Source organism: Ptychodera flava, unplaced genomic scaffold (genome assembly GCF_041260155.1).
Source record: "Ptychodera flava strain L36383 unplaced genomic scaffold, AS_Pfla_20210202 Scaffold_30__1_contigs__length_3116999_pilon, whole genome shotgun sequence".
Classification (NCBI taxonomy): Eukaryota; Metazoa; Hemichordata; class Enteropneusta; family Ptychoderidae; genus Ptychodera; species Ptychodera flava.
The window spans coordinates 1,999,269-2,012,909 of record NW_027248352.1 but is presented as its reverse complement, the minus strand read 5'-3'; the positions used below and the strand labels follow the sequence as shown (position 1 = coordinate 2,012,909).

Here is a 13,641-nt window from a genome sequence, read left to right as displayed (position 1 = left end):
TGTCATGACTCTCCCACATTGCTTGATTAAAGCTGCACCCACAAACACCTCTGGGGTGATAGAATCTAAAAAAAAGATTCTCAGACTTTATTTCAAGTGACGTCCCCTTACAAACTCACAAGGTGTTAATGTTCAAATTTCCCATTTCTGACTTGCTATAATTTTGAAATTATCCCTCAAAGGGATTGGACAGAAATTAAAGGTGGATTGTTATATTCTTGCACAAGCGTGTGTGTACAAAATGTTGTTATTTGAATTTAATTGATAATCAGCTGTTGATAATGTGATTCACTATACATGGTAGTTTATGAGAAAACTATGTCATACTTTTTCAACACAAACTATATCTTTGCATTTAGAGATATTTGATAGTTGACATCATCAATGTACTTAATTGGAATAAGGTTGTTACAACTGGAATGTGGACAAAAAATTTGACTTATGAATTTCTCCAAAAATGTTCATCCACTATACATGGGAGACTATGATGAAATTGTGAGTATTTTTTTTTCCAATAAAAAACTTGCTTACTTGTGCACATACAGACGTTGAATAATTAACATAATTGTACTTGATTAGAATATGCAACATGGTTTTACTAAAAGGCGTTCCACGACTACACAACTTGTACAAATATTTCATCATATAGGGAAAATCCTCGATCGGTCAGGGCAAGTCGATATAATATATCTCGACTTTTCAAAGGCCTTCGATTCCGTTCCACATGACCTTCTTATCCACAAAATCAAATCTTTCGGCTTTCATGGCACTTTACTGCGGTGGTTCACTGCATATTTGTCAAACAGAAAACAAAGAGTTGTTGTAGAGGGCTCAAATTCACAGTGGTGTAATGTATCGTCCGGAGTACCCCAGGGATCAATACTGGGGCCTATGTTGTTCCTGTTATATATTAACGATTTACCAGACCATGTTAGTTCAAACACAATGGTTGCACTTTTTGCAGACGACTCCAAATGTATCAATGAAATCAACGACATTTCTGATTGTCTAAAACTGCAAAGTGATATCAACAATTTGTATCATGGAGTGAGAAATGGAGCATGCTTTTCAATGCTGAAAAATGCAAGCTCCTTACCATTAGTAGAAAACGCAACCCCATTACTTATACTTATTCAATGCGTGGTGTTTCCCTAGAAAAAGTTGACAGCATCCGTGATCTTGGAGTCGAAGTTTCTTCAAATATGTCTTGGGATAAGCATATCAATATATCTGTTACAAAAGCAAACCGCATGCTGGGACTGATTAAACGTACATGTGGCCACACCTGTTCCACTAAAATGAAACTCCAACTGTATTTATCCCTTGTCCGTAGTATTCTTGATTATTCATCCCAGTCATGGCTGTCACGACTAAGCAATCAATGCTTCATCTTGAAGGTGTCCAAAGGAGAGCCACAAAATATATTCTTGGATATCCCCAGGAGATGGATTACAAAGAGCGTATGATTAAATTGAATTTGCTCCCATTGAGCTACAGGAGAGAATTAAATGACTGTGTCTTTTTAGCTAAATGTTTTACTGGTATGTATGACTTAAATTTAAGCCAGTTTGTCACATTTAAATATCCTGATGACACTTCCATGAAGATGCCACTTTTTAAAACTGAATGTTTTCGTTACTCGTTTTTTAACAGAGCTTTTTACTCGAGTAGTGTTATGCCCTTTCATGGCAAATCTTCAACAAGTGTTAGGTCATACAAGTCTATTTTATTAAAACATTACACGGGTTTGTTAAACAATAATTTTTATCCTGATAACACTTGTACTTGGGTGGGAAAGTGCCACTGTAAAAATTGCCGTCTCTGTTAATTTATCTGTTTTGTTTTGTTCGGTTTTGAATTTTTATTGTATTTTTTTATGATTGTTTTATTCTGCGTTTGTCTTTTCTATTTTTTAATTTTGTATGTGTAACTTGTTAAATGTGTGCTTTTGAGGAGGGTTGCTTTTGTATAGGTGTTAGTCACCTGTGCGACTCATCCTGACTTTATGTCAAAGCTGAATAAATAAAAAAAATAAAAATAAAATATGATGGTTTAAGGTGTATATTATGTGTACAAGAAATCTGATTTTTGAATTTCACTGAAAATGTTTATCCACTGTACATGAGAGTCTATGAGAAAACTATGAATATTTTTCCCAATATAAAGATGGGTAAAACTCTGTACTTATGTATTCTCAAATATTAATATTAATGTACTTGATTACACTAGGGTTGTAACAAATGGATATATTCGCCAGAAATTGGATTTTAAAATTTCACCGAAATGTTGATTCACAGTACATGGTTGTCTATGAGGAAACTATGAATATATTTTTACAATTCTAAACTAAATTAATTTGTGCTTTTATAGGTGTTTGACAATTGATACAAATGTACTTGATTCAAATAGGGTATTTGAAAGTTCAGATGTTGACAACAATATTGATATTGGAATTTCACCTAAAAGTATAATTTCACTTTCATGTTACTAGTAGACTACGGGTAACTGTTAAATAATTTCCCTGGCAAAACTTGCTATATCTCTAATATGTAAGTAATAGGAATTGAGCTCAGTGAGCTCAATTTACAGTAAGACAAGCCTCAGAATTGCCAAGGCAAGATGTTCATATGACAGATAATTATACTTTTGTTCAGATTTACAGTTAAATGACTTCAGAGAATGAAATCATGCAGCGAATCATTTTTATCTCCCAGAATATTTCTGAACACTGAAACTGCTTTATGATGGATACTTATGAAAATTAAGTGCCCCCCCTGAGCTGTTTGAAAAATACATGACCCCTTTGCAGTTTTCAAATTTCAGGTGAACCCCCCCCCCCGGATTTTGCCGGCCCAACCCCGGCAATAATAACTGAACGCTCCCTTATGCCCTTTCCAGCCTCCTTTGGCTCTCTGCGTGAAGTGCTTGGACTACAACAAGTGGTAGCTGCCTCGCCACTATCTTTGGTAACCGGTTTGACTTCAGTGTCCTTATCGTCAGGTTGGTGACCAGTTGCAAATGCAGACGGGGGCATGGCACGAACGTTTGCAATGGCGGTGTTGGTCTCAGCAGCAATTCGCTGACGATCACCGTCAGTGTATTCATGGCCACTGGCACTGTCCTGACCATCAGTGATTGCTCTTCCACTCTGAGGCTGTGTACTCGACATGGTGTTGGAGAATTAAGATAAATCAATGCTATGAATCGGCTACGCAAAAGTACAATAAGCTGTACAGCGTTCGGGTTGTTTAGAAGCAGATTTGTTGGTAAAAGGCCAATAAAGTTAATATTTAAACAATTTATTTAAAAAAATCACCGTCTATGTGCTACAAATGCTTCTGTTTTTGTCGTCAAAAAGGCAATATTAGTTATGGAATATCGTATGTTAATATTAACGACGAATTCGACTAACTAGGTACTGTACTGAGATATGAACTGAAAATGCTCACGTGTTTAATTATATATTGCAGTTATATGTAAATTTCAACCTTTGCCACATTTTTGCAACTTCATTGAAAGTGTCATGAACAACATAGTGAATAATATTCACCACAGATTAATTCTAAATCCTAGTATTTATCCCCAACCAGGAAAACTCATAAAAATATCAAATAAGGAATAGGCTAAAGTAAAAATGCTTGATGACTTTCAATGTTGTATCATAGTATCTTTAATGTACATAGCAAGTTCTGTCAAATTTGGTCTAGTCAATACAGATAAATATCCCTAATTAGGAAAGTTCATTAAATATGCAAATTAGGAATTGGCTGAAGTAAAAAGTTTAATGACTTTCAATAATGTTGTTTTACAGTATCTTCAATATATATATAGCAAGTCAATTCAGATATATATATCCCTAATTAGTGAAGTTCATAAAATATGTAAATAAGGAATCGGCTGAACTGCTTAAAGGGCCATTATTTGTAACTTTTGACCATTTTTTACCTCGGAAAATTCCATGTTGGAGGCTCATATTTGTTGCAAAATGTTGTTTTACGAAGAAACAAACATGATTAGTGATGTTATAGCCACATAAAACTGCTAATTTTTGTACAAACGTGTTGCCCTTCCGAGCTCGTTTGTTGACGTCTGGCATGCTCAGCGTGCTGGGGAAAACGCAGATCATGTTGACGCCGCGATCACGCCAGATGTACAAGTTCACGTTTATTGCGGGATCAAAACAACATTGCGTCGTGGATTGCCAGACATCTGGCTACGCAATTGCAACGTGTTCGGACGATGGACTACGACGTAAGTGCCGGGCATAAGTAATGATTTCTTTTTTTTTGAAATTACTGTAAATGGATCGCGCAGGTGCAGAAGAATGCCTACGTTGCAATCCGCGTGTCAACAGAGTTTGTATTTCTGTCCGGACAAAAATTGAAATTTTCGTTGTAAAATCACATGTTATTTAGTTGTAGGGCACGTAATGTTTCCGAATAATATGCGATTCTCTGTTATTTGACAGGCTATTCAACATGAGCCAGTGATCATTTCAATCAAAACCAACGGAAAAATCGCAAGAAGATACAGCTAATGGAACTTTAATGATTTTCAATAATGTTATATCATAGTATCTTTAATGTACATAGCAAGTTTCATCATTTTTGTTCCAGTCAATCCAAATAAATATCCCTAACTTCAAAACTTCATTAGATATGCAAATTAAGAGTTTGATGAATTAAAAATACTTTAATGACTTTCAATAATGTTAAATCATAGTATCTTCAATGCACATACCAAGTTTTGTCAATTTGATCAAGTCAAATCAGAGATGTATCCCTAATTAGGAAAGTTCATTAAATATGCAAATTTTTCCATTACCTTTTATGTCACCCCTTAATACTTTTCACAGCTGATCATGATCATGATATATCTTGGTGTGATCAACATTTGTTGCAAATCTCATCAAATTCTGTGCACTCGTTGTCAATATATCTCCGTTTTTTCTAAAATCATTAATAATGCAAATGAGCAAGAAGTAAGCAAGCCACAACCACCAAATACTAATCAGTTCTTGCCATTTGCAAACTTAATCTATGTACCAGATTTGATTCTGATCTGATGAGCCGTTATGAGATATCGAGCACACAGACAGACAGACAGACAGACACACACACACACAGACAGACAGACATCACTGCGACATATGCTAACGTGTGTGAACACGTGAGCAAAAAACGAATAAATATAAATGAAATTAAACGCATCAGCTCAATCACTACATGTACTTAATCTCTTGCAATTTTGTTGGTTTTTAGCTCACGTGTTCACACACGTGGGTTAATGTCGCAGCGATGTCTGTTTGTCAGTGTGTCTGTCTGCCCGTCTCTCTGTGTGCCCGATATCTCAAAAACAGCTCATAAGATCAGAATCAAACCTAGTACATAGATTCAGTTTGCAAATGAAAAGAGCTGATTAGCTTGTGGAGGGTGTGTCTTGCTACTTTTGCCAATTTGCATAATTAATGAGTTTAGAAAAAACGGATATACATTAAGAACGACTACACACAATGTGATGAGATTTGCTACAAATGTTAGTCACACTTATAAAATCAGCATGGAAAGATATAAAGGGGTGACATGAAAGATAATTGCCGATTTGCATATTTAATGAACATTCCTAATTAGGGATATATATCTGAATTAACTCTATCACAATTAATGAAACTTGGCATGTATATTGAAGATGCTTTGATTTAACATTATTGAAAGTCATTAAGCATTTTTTTCTTGAGCCAATTACTTATTTGCATATATAATGAACTTTCCTAATTGGGATATTTATCTGAAATGACTCAACCAAAGTTGACGAAACTTGCTATGTACATTATGGACACAATGATACAACATTATTGATAGTCATTTAAAATTTTTACTTCAGCAAATTTCAAATTTGCATATTTAATGAAAACATTTCAGTCAATTCCTAATTTGCATATTTAATAAACTTTCCTAATTAGGATATATACTTGGATTTACTTGACAAAAGTTGGTAAATCATGGTTTGTACATTGATGATTATACTAGGTTACAACAATATTGAAAGTCATTTCGCATTTTCATGTCATGTCCCCTAATTTTAAATTTGCTTATCTAATGGCATTCACAATTCGATTAAAGGCAATTATAGTCGCTATATAAAGCGGTGATACAATGACAGCAGTCCAAGATATTATAGAAATAACGGGCGACGCGCTGACCATTAACGTTTATTTGTGGGCAAGGGCGAGAGGAAAGCCAAAAATTAACGGGCGAGGCTTGCCGAGCCCGTTAATTTGGCTTTCCTCGAGCCCGCGCCAACAAATAAACGTTAATGGTCAGAGCGGAGTCTGTTATTTCCATATATTATCAGCGAACCCCCAAAAAGTCAAAATTTCCGAAAATTTCAGGAGCGAACGACAACTGGGCCCAGAAACTGAGTAATACGCGACGCACTGTCACGCGCGATAAAAAATTGGCAAATCCGGAGATGTTTTCAGAAAAAAAGTATCTCAACTTGACCTACAAGTGCTGCATTTTATTTTGTGATTGATTATGATTTACGTTTGAGCTATAAAGTTACGATACTTTGAGTTGTTAATCTTATTATTCATATTCACGGGCATGTAAACAAACCATTACTGTGTATTTGTGGTCAGTCACGTGGTTCAGCTCGACCAATCAAAATGCGACGGGCAGGGCATGGTAATAAAATAAGCATTATTATTTCAGCTAATTACATATTTGAATACTTAATGACTTTTAGAATAAATCTGTGATGAAAATTGTTCATTATGCTGATCATAACACTGTCAATGAAGTTGCAAGCATGAAGCAAAGGTTCAAATTTACACAAAAGTACACTATATAAATATATAATGGAACACGTGAGCATTTCCATTTCATATATGGTTGGACATGCAAACAGGGATATCAAGGATAGCTGTACTGATATGTAAACCGCCCCCTCCCCCCCAAAAAAAAGAGACATGGCGCGCAGGTTCTGAAATGAAGCACGGTGACCAGAAATGATCTTTTGGGGGTGGGGACTCAATGTCCCTAGGCGCAGTAGATGTATGAGTACTAGCTTATCGTCTCATAGTTATAAATTTAACCACGCTTATCAAAGAGTTTGACAACATCTACCACAGTGGTCCCATGCATTTTATGATAGGGGAGATGGATGTCAGAATGGTGTGATTGCAGTTTTTCCCATTTAAATTAAATGTTAGTGACTAGATTTAACAAAGGCACATATCACTAAACATATATGCATTACTTTTCGACTAACATAGAGTAAAATACACTTTTTAAAAAACGTGTCTGCAGCTGGCTACTGCAAGACACCACCCTGAAGTTGCGTGTTTCAATTATGTTCGCGAACTCAACCGCCCCAGCATTAAGTCAACATAGGTGTGTTGTATCTGATATGATATGTTAAAGCAAGCCTTTAGACTACGGTTGGTCGTTCGTTCGGCCCTGTAAATACCAAAGTATCTAGGCTCGTGGAAATATTTGGGGAAATGGTAAATTTACATACAAAGCCAGTTTTGATGCAATGACGACGTATAAGGGTGTTACTCCATTGAAAACTAGCTTGTATAGATTTGTAGTAAATGTATTACTTTGTTATGGACTGGCTAGTTTCCTCGTCTTTGAAGGGGCGGTGGATTTGTTAGGGGGTCGCCCTGTTTTTGATAGAATGTTTTCTTTTCTTCGATCATTTGCGCGATTTGACTTTGCAGATAATAGATAATACTACAGATGATAATGACAATGATGCAGTATAAGTAGTTTTAGTATTCTTGGAACATTCAAAAGTCAAATGAGAAATTATATGCCAATTAAGATGTTATTATACGAACTGTGACATTCCGGGGAGGGTTTTTGTGCATGAAAATTGGGGAGAGTCACTCTTTTTCTTGCAAAAACTTTTGAACGGTCACTATTTTTCACCCAGGGCCTTAAGGGGCAAAGGGTTAATGAATAAAATCTTTTGGGGTGTCACATTTTAGAATTGATGAATATAGAGGGAGAGGGGTGTCAAACTTTAACTGAATAAGTTCGTCCTTATTAGCAGCTATGGGCAGGTTCATATAACGTATCGCGTTGATATCGCCACTAATGTGCCGGGACCTAACAAAGGAGTCGCATACCCGGAAAGCTAAGCATGCGTAAAAGGTAACCCACTACACACTGCTTTGCAACAAAGTTCATAAGCGCAGTGGAGGCTCTGGAACAAATTGAAATGCACGACCGCAGGTTTACCGTCTGGATCAATGTAGCTATAAATCTAACAGTGCTTATCAAACATTTTGACAACACTTAACATAGCGGCATCATGCATTTCACGATAGGGGTGATGGATGTAAGAGTTGTATGTGCGAATGCAAGTATTTCCCAGCTACAATAAATGTTAAAGACTAGATTTAATAAAATACACGTGTCACAAAAGGTATACACATTTCTTTTGCAAGAACGTCACGTAAAATAGACTTTGTAAGGTGTCTGGCTGCTGCAAGGCACCATCCTTAAAGTGGAGTATTTCAGTTGTTTTCGCCAACTCTACCGTTCAAATATTAAGTCAACATAGGTGTGTTGTATCTGACATGATACGTCAAAGCAGGCCATTTGGACTTTGGTTGGTCAATCGTTCGGTCCTGTAAATACCAAGGTATCTTGGCTTCTTATCTAGGCCGTGCGTTCCATTGGAAATCTTGTATAGATTATATAAAATGGCTGTAAATTCATTACTTCATGGTCAATTTCCTCGTCCTCCATGAAGGATCGTTGGATTTTTCAGTGTCGCCCTGTTTTTGATTTCGGTGATAGGGTTCACAATGTTTTGATTATCGGGTGCAGCCAACGAACAATGCACTTTTAAAAGGCGTTCTTATAATGATGATATTTATTGTGCATGACAAGTAATGTGATCTGACTAATTTTAAGTCCGGAGGGTAATTCATTAGCGGTTCATAATTAGCCCTCCAACCGAAAATGTTTCGACTTATCCGCACTCAAACTTCATTTTTACCCACTCCGAACATATTTTTGCCTGTTTTCCCTCCCCTTGTGAATTTTTGAAGCTCCCCGCCCCTTGGCGAAAGAAAAACTTGCCGATTTTTCCCCTGCTCTGGTAAAAGGTTCGTCTTAAAACGTTATCATTCCCCTGCAGACATTAAGCTCCCCTGCCTTGTGACCTGCCGATTTTCCCTGCCCTGTAAAAATTACCCTTAGAATTTAACATTCCCCTGCAGACATGTACTGCATGGCCTTCTGTTTGGTTTCCATCCCGAATGATATGGATAACTGGCTCCTACATGCGTCTCCTATATAACACAACGCACCTGAAAAGTCTATTAACTTTTTAAGTGCATAAATCCACAGAAAAGGAAACTAAATATATCGAGCATTTGGAAATGTTCCACAAGTTTGTAAAAAGGCGCCCTCTAACGACCACAAATATATCGACATACGTTGTCGATGTTTCAAGTACAATGCCCCCTCACAGGACCTTGGCTTAACCAGTTTGTTATCGGTCCACCTTAGACTAAGAAAAAAAATAATTCACACAATCATGCTTATTTCAGAGATAGGATAGATGGAAAATGTATTTAGAGAGGAATAATAATCATCTCGCACGCATTCATACATGTAGAATACATCCATCCATCCATCCATCCATCATACTTACGCACTTACACACATACATCCTGGACATGGACAACCAAGGAGTTGTGCAGTATCTTGTGATGGAGGGCGTATTGACCCACGCCGACTACGACAGGATCAAGAGTGCTACGACGAGCAGTGGCAAGGCTAGAGTGTTCATCGATTGTCTTCCGTTCCGCGGTGCTCATGCGTATAAGCAGTTGATATTGGCCCTGAAATCCCACCAACCAAACATTATCATAATGCTGGAAAACACTGCCATAGACCCGGATGTGGAGGACACATACCTGTAAATATTGATGCCGTTCTGCCATTCTGTACAATGGACAATATTTGATGTGGAGGCTGATATCAGTGAGAGGCTGCATAGATATATGTGTTTTTGCTAAGGACAGTAAGCAGGTAAATGTTACTGGGGTTCCCCAGTCATTTTACCAGGGTTAACACCCTTCGTATATCAATGCAGTCAGGTCAGGGGACAGCAGAAATGTTACCGGGGTTCCAAAATCATTGTACCGTTATTACCCAACCCTAGCAAAAACATTGTATATGTACCGGTATATACATGTAACACATGTACAATTTCTACTTTGTTCAGTTTTTAATGGTCATTTCTAGATGAATTTCTCTTAAAAAATTTTATTGCATATTTACAACGACAATTGCTGTAGAAATAACAATGATACAATCAACTTAATTTGATGATTCGACAGAAATGTTTCAAAGTGACAGAAACGATTACGATTGCTTCATATAGAGGTAGTATTACTGAGGATTGAACTGGGATTAAAATTGCTAGTGACAGTCATTATTATTATTACAACTGTTCCGTAGAAAGGCTTGGTATTCTTTGCATTGGATAACTTCAAATGTTACACTCTAAAACACAAAAGGGTTGATGTAGTGCAAACAATAATAACACTTGGCACTGTGGTAGAGTATACTAGATGACCCATTGCATACCCCCACAGGCTGCCAATAAATTACCAATAATACTGTAGTCCTTCCGGTGTTTACAATATGCATGATTATTTGTGTAAAAATCATTTTGACATGCATGTTTAGTCAGCGCAAAGTACGCAGTACACTGCTGTGTCTACATTGGCTCATGGATATACTGTAAAATACCGACACTACATAATTTCTGAATTGTATGTAGAATATATAAAGATTTCCATAATTAATATGTGCCATTATTATTCAATGTTATGAACCTGATCATGATGCTTATTGTTTTATGAAATTGTTTTAATTAGGATAGATCAAGAGGCTTAGTTGATATATTTTAAGATAGTTCAAAAATAATTAGCATTGTTAAGATTTACATACATATGTTTGTAGACTTCATTTCAATTCAGTGAACTTCAAATATTGAGGTCAGTAACCTTAATACATGTAACATGTTATTTACAAATAGAGTTTTATTGAAAATTTTCCTTCAATATGGCCATAGTAGCTGCCATTGCAATATCCCACAAACTTCAATATTTTACTTTAGTGAAATTCTAAGGTCAAACTTTTGTCCACATGCATTTATCTAAATTAGCAAATATCTATAAATGCATAGTTATAGTTTTGCATTGAAAAAGTATCACATAGTTTTCTCATAGACTACCATGTATAGTAAATAAACATTATCAACAGCTGATTTTTAATTAAATCCGAATATCAAAATTTTGTACACACATTCTTGCGCAAAAATATTTCGATCCACCAGTAATTATTGTCCAACCTCTTTGAGGGGTAATTTCAAAATTATAGCGAATCAGAAGGGAAATCTGAGCACTAACACCTGTGAATTTGTAAGGAAGGTAATTTGAAAAAATCTAAGCTCTTTTTTTTTTGGATTCTATCGCTCCATACCCCCTCCCCGATGTGTTTGCGTGTGCAGCTTTACCCAAGCAATATAGGGGAGGGGGTCATGAAATGTTGTCATCTTGAAAGGGGGTCATCAATTTTTGGTAGAATGGGTAGGGGGGTCACTTATTTTGACCGATGCGCATGAAGAATTTGCCGGCCCATCCCCGACCATAATAGTTTCTTCTCTCAAGATGTTGTCCCTTCGTCTGAGCTGGTGTTTGTAAGGACACATATACAAGTCAATCTGTACAACCGTATTTACATACAAATGAAATGCAACGTCTCTTCCTGACGTATTTTGTGGCCAAGGTACCTACATGTATCAATGGCCAACACCATAAACACGAGAACAGTATGTACTTGCTAGATTTCTCACATAACGTATAGCCATCGCAGATAATTACCCTGGAACTGATTATTGACCCTTGTAACTATTGTTTGTCAAACTCCCAATGCACATTACTGTGTTTCACGATCATTTCATGGATTTGAAAGTACAGTCTTGCCTTCCACCTTCTGCTACCCACTGCATGTTAGTGATATCTGCACCCTGTGTTTACCTGATTCTGAGTTTATGACCTCTGTAGTCATGGAAACAGTGGGACTACAACTCAAAAGTTGACCTGTACTAAGTGGACTCTTTTCATGAAAATTACTTCATGTATGATTTGTACTTGTAATTTAGGGTTTTCAGCAAGATAATAATACCTCTGCCCGTTCTAGATATGGCCTTTTGTCATTGTTGGTAAGTTGTATATTTTTTGTAAATAAAACTTTCAACTGTCAAATGGATTCTTTTTCAGAGCATTTGATGATGAGAGTTGAAAGAAAATTGAAATAATGTTATAAGAAAGATGAATTTTATCTTTTGTAAAGTGGTTTGTGAATGTTGTCTTTGGTAAAGTGGTTTGTGAATGTTGTCTTTGGTAAAGCGGTTTGTGAATGTTGTCTTTGGTAAAGTGGTTTGTGTATGTTGTCTTTTGTAATGCGGTTTGTGTATGTTGTCTTTTGTAAAGCGGTTTGTGTATGTTGTCTTTTGTAAAGTGGTTTGTGAATGTTGTCTTTGGTAAAGCGGTTTGTGAATGTTGTCTTTGGTATAAAGCGGTTTGTGTATGTTGTCTTTTGTAAAGTGTGTGTGAATGTTGTCTTTGGTAAAGTCGTTTCTCTAAGCAAGTAGCAAAATGATTTCACGGGTTCTCCCCAATGGGATTTATAGGGGTGTGCCACCCCTCTGTATTTTGGAGCATCCTATTCATATGTTAATATCAATACGGAAGAACCCACTTTCACATTGAATACAGATGTATAATGTACCGTCCATTCAGCAATAGAATTCATAAAAAGCATTTAGTTTCCTACTTATAGAGATGCATGGAGTTTTCTACTTATCTCAGGGTCTGCAGTATTACACACAAAAGGTGAATCCCTCTAATGAATGCACGTTAAAAATATCAACCTTTTGTATTTACAATGTGAGAAATGGCTAATCTCAAAAAATATTGAGTCTTGAAAGCAAAAAATAAGATACATAATCAATGGATCGTCACATTTACAATTGGAAAGTTTTTATGAGAATTGTCAGTTCCAAGAAAACATCACATACAGGTCATATGTGAGTGAATGATGTTCATTTATCTTATAGTTTTTAAAGTGTATCAATATTCCACCCTGAGCTTGAAAATCCCAGATATTTCGAAGGGACTAAGCCCTTCTTCTTCATTGGGTCCACTACAGTCACTAATCTAGAACTGCCACTGTCAAGTTCAAAACTCCTTGCATGACAAAAGAAGAAATATGTAACAATTATGTAACAGTTTCTGGTGCCTGTCCATGCCCTCTGGTGGGGGTGGCAGCCTATTTTTTTTCTGTTGATTCCGTTGTTTATTGTGTCCAGTTTTCTAATCCAAAATGATTCTCTTAATTGCCTATAAATTTTGTTATTTCGATGCTGTTTTTCTATACCCGTTTAAAGATAGTTTAATTTGTATTGTTTTTCAGCCATGCTTTCCTTTTTATCGGTGATTCACAAAAAATTTATCATAGTCGTAAATTTGAGATTTTTTGTGAAGTGTTTTACACTCCCACCTTTACTTTCTACGAGCCAAAGAAACATTCATTTCTGCAAAGT

At 36.3% G+C, this 13,641-nt stretch overlaps 1 long non-coding RNA gene across 1 annotated transcript in view; it reads left to right on the top strand.

Moving 5' to 3' along the window:
* Positions 1–10,055: 10,055 nt before the first annotated feature.
* Positions 10,056–13,641, top strand: part of LOC139127315 (uncharacterized) — a 63,336-nt gene continuing 59,750 nt past the window's right edge. The window contains exon 1 of the long non-coding RNA XR_011550975.1: positions 10,056–10,165. This is a non-coding gene — a long non-coding RNA (uncharacterized lncRNA). The remainder of the gene's footprint in view (positions 10,166–13,641) is intronic.